Below are 4,627 nucleotides of genomic sequence, written 5' to 3' on the forward strand. Positions count from 1 at the left end.
ATCCAAGACTCCTTTTCAGGTTCATATATACATGTCAGAACGCAGTGACAAAAAAGGTGGTCTTCTGAAGAAAGCAATACTCTAATCATACAATCAAGAACATTCATGAATGAATGAATTGTCAAAAGGCAGCGTCATACATCTGGATTTCAAATCTGTTACATAAGGGGGAAACATATCATACACGATTTTGAGGTTGAACTTGAAAGCGCGTTGAAATATCACAAAAATGAGAAACTGACGAAGGAATTTGGAAGAGAATAAGTGGAACTGTTGGGGGATAACCAAATTGTCTTTCACTACTTTCCAACCGAATGACCTGAAAAAAGCATTTCAAATATTTAGACTGTTAGCAAGCGTGAGCTTGGGCAGTAGTATTTGTTTTATGGTTTCATAGCTAAAAGTGTTTTTCGCAAGCGTGAGCTTGGCAGTAGTATTTGTTTTATGGTTTCATAGCTTAAAGTGTTTTTCCTAGCAGAAATAAAAGATAGAACGGTAAGAATCTACTGCCAAACTGTAGTCATCATGAACTGCTTTATCTTAACGTGACTAGCCATAATAAAATCCTCAGTCGTGTGGATGTAATGTAATTTAGTCATTTGTTTTACACTGCAAGCATAAAATGTTCATCTTATTATAATCATAGTTATTCTTATTCTTATTCTTATTCTTATTATTATTATTATTATTATTATTATTATTATTATTATTATTATTATTATTATTACTAACAGAATGTCAAACTACTAACCCAAAAAGACTCCCGGTCACCAAAATTCAAGCTTATGCTTGAGAAAATAAGAGAGAAGCATGAACAACTAACTGAGAGTCTTGTATTACCCTCCATCTCTATACACCAGTAAATAATTTAAGACCATATGCCGAGAATGCGGGGGACTGGCGATTTATTTGAGAAAAAAAAAAAAAAAGTGGTGGGTAGACGCCAGGTCGAAGTAGTTAAAGGTACAGAGATACTGAAGGGGATTCTCTGATGGAATATACCTGTCCAAACCGATCAGGTTCAAATCAATTCAAATAAAAATGGCAAGAATAGGAGGGCGTCGACGAGGAAATCCTCACCCCACTTGCACAGAATCTATTCATAGGATATTCTCTCACCCGTTCTACCTCCCTCGCTCATTCATTCACAGGGAGAATTCATAGGGAAACATGATGGCAAAGAAAAAGTTATCACATCTAACATACCTACAAGCAATTCATATACATGTGGATATATATTTATACAAACATGTATGCATATTATATGTATAAATATAATATATGTATGTATATATGTATATATGTATATGTATATATGTATATTATATGTATATTATATGTATGTATGTATGTCTGTGCTATAGTAGCAATCAATCACGGTCATCTCAATACTGTGAGTAACAAACAAAAGCATAATTCAGCATCATGCACCAACGAGAATATTATTATTATTATTATTATTATTATTATTATTATTATTATTATTATTATTATTATTATTATTAAAGAATATGTAAACCATTACAACAACAAAAATACGTAACACTGAAAAACTCAAGTTCTTAAAAAACAAACCCACGCACACACACACACACACCTCAGAAAACAAATGTCGTAATTATGCAAATTGGGCACCCGATATTTCAACGCATTCTTATGGACTGACACGCAACCCGAGGTGCAAATGATATATGCATTCAGTACGTTCAGTGCCATAAGGGTATTACTACCCCACGCTGACTTTTTAAGATTTATCGCTGGAATACGGTATTTACGTCAAATTTTTATTATCATCTTATTATCATCATCATCTCAACGTGTTTCTGTCTTTACTGTGTTTGCATGACGGGGTTGTCCATGGCCTAAATTTTGAACGAAATATTACTATTATCAACATTATGATTAGAATTAAAGATACAGTTCGCGAATGTTGCAATAATTTGCGTCTTTGAAATGGCAGTAAAAGCTGTCCATTCTTGTTATCCTTAATCTTCCATCTTAATGCCCTTCATGATGTATTAGAGAGAGGAGAGAAGGAGAGAGAGAGAGAGAGAGAGAGAGAGAGAGAGAGAGAGAGAGAGAGAGAGAGAGAGAGATCAAAATAAGACCTGAACGAGGATCAATGTTATTTCTATTACTACCACCACCACCACCATACTACTACTACTACCTACTACTACTACTACTACTACTATTATTATTATTATTATTATTATTATTATTATTATTATTATTGCTATTACAATAAAAGTTTAGCTAAAAATACATGAGTTTCTAACAAATTCAAAACCTAATCTTACAACTACTATTGTTAACAAAGAAAAAACAATAATAACAACAGCTATAAACAATTTCAAATTAAAGCAACAAGAGCCATTCCAACTACTACCACTACTACTACTATTAATACTAAAGTATTATTACTGCTGCTCCAGCAACAACAATACACCGCATCTATACATATATACAATCGTCCCTGTGATGCCCTCCCTGATCAAGAGCCGCTTCTTCCTCTTGCGAGCTATTATGTTGGGTTGGGGGGGGGGGGGGGGGGGGGGGGGGGGGGGGGGGGGGGGGGGGGGGGGGGGGGGGGGGGGGGGGGGGGGGGGGGGGGGGGGGGGGGGGGGGGGGGGGGGGGGGGGGGGGGGGTGAAATTCGCACCTCCTTGCCGATTATCGCGTCGCCGACTTCTGAATTCTCCCTTTTACTGCCTGTTTGCTTTTCGGTGCCCACATGGAATCACGTCGCGGCGGCGGAGGTGGAATGGGAGGTGACAGGGTGAGAGCGGATTTGCGGCGGAAATAAAAGTTTCAGGTGGGGAAATCAGCAGTACTACCTGCGAGAGAGAGAGAGAGAGAGAGAGAGAGAGAGAGAGAGAGAGAGAGAGAGAGAGCAGGTATTATAGTAGAGGTGTGAAATGTTTTGTAGGTATGTCCGCTTGGGGTATAGTGCGCTTCATTCATTTGTTGGTTTGTGTAGGTTTTCTTCTTTATCTTTATGCTGACTGTATGAAGGAATAAGGAAAGGCGGTGGAGAGAGAGAGAGAGAGAAGCCGTGCGTTCATTCATTTGCTGTTCTATGTAGGTTTTCTTCTTTATCTTTATACGGACTCAATGAAGGAATAGGCATAGATCAAACTAATAACCTATCATGACAAAGGAAACATTCTTTACATATGGCACTAAAATAAGCCAATTAGTATCATTATTGTTATTTGAGTAAGCTATCCCCAAAACACTCTCTCTCTCTCTCTCTCTCTCTCTCTCTCTCTCTCTTCTCTCTCTCTCTCTCTCTCTCCTATGGGCCAGAGTGACCTCGTCGAAACCTTGCGTTTGTAACATGATAAAATTATGTACGTTTTAACTAGTAACTGATCTCTCTCTCTCTCTCTCTCTCTCTCTCTCTCTCTCTCTCTCTCTCTCTCTCTCGTAATACAGTTGTACCTCTCCCAGCTCACTAACCGAGGCACATGCGTTCGATACCAGAAATAGTTGAGACAAGGAGCAGTATGGGTGCAATTCCTCAAAGAATCCAAATTGCCTGCGCCTTGACTTACGCAAGAAATAAATTGTTTGTTAACTGATCAACGGGAGTCAAAGGATGATACGAGAGAGAGAGAGAGAGAGAGAGAGAGAGAGAGAGAGACGTGAATGATCAGAACGCTTGGCCTGGACAAGGTTAATTTCGTCCATTGGAGGCGAAGCCATCCAAACAATTCTCTCTCATCTGTGTATTATTTTCCATGAAAGCAGAGAGAGAGAGAGAGAGAGAGAGAGAGAGAGAGAAATGATGATGGCGATCCCTAAGGACAAACGATCTTTGCTTATTCCAGAATAGAGTAAGAAATAAATACTCTTGTTTGAGAAATTCATTCAGAAGTTTGGTTCGTTTGAACTCCCTAACGTTTTATATTAACAAATTTACAGAATAACCTTATCCTATACCTGTCGCCTCTGCTAAAACTACTGTCACCCAGCCCAAAACTATAATAAAAAAAATATATATATTTTTTTTTGTTTTTTTTTTTTTTTTTTAGGTATTCTTGAAAAGCTGTACATTTTTGCTACTTCATCTTGAGTAATTCACTGAATGCAAATGCAAGACATTAGCGAATCCTACGAGTTCATTTAATTTGCTCCTGAACTAATCGCATTACTCGAGTCATAAGTTTTAACGGCATCGCTACGTTCATCTGCGCAGCCACGGGTCCGACAAAAACTTCAAAGGGCGCCGCTGGTACGCGTGCAGAGGCGGACGAATTAACAGGCTATATACGTGTGCGATAAGGGCAGGGATGTGTCCATTAAGAGGCCCTCTGTATGGTACGTATGGGACCATACGAAATGTGGCGTGTGAGAGCGGCTGGGAAGACGGGAGAAACCTGGATAATAAGGAATCGGACTTCACATAAAACTGGCTTTATCAACGATGAACTTGAAAAACTAAGAGACAACTTTACACACTTAAGCCTTCCAATAACGGGTTTCGAAGGATAATCATACAGAATTTAAAGACTTTTTAAAGGCAATAATTCAAACCCTCATAAATGGCATGGAAGTAGGGCGCTGTCATTTCACACTATGCCAGTAACACCATCAACAATTATTATTATTATTATTATTATATT

This window comes from Macrobrachium nipponense, chromosome 37, assembly GCF_015104395.2.
Source record: "Macrobrachium nipponense isolate FS-2020 chromosome 37, ASM1510439v2, whole genome shotgun sequence".
NCBI classification, from domain to species: Eukaryota; Metazoa; Arthropoda; class Malacostraca; order Decapoda; family Palaemonidae; genus Macrobrachium; species Macrobrachium nipponense.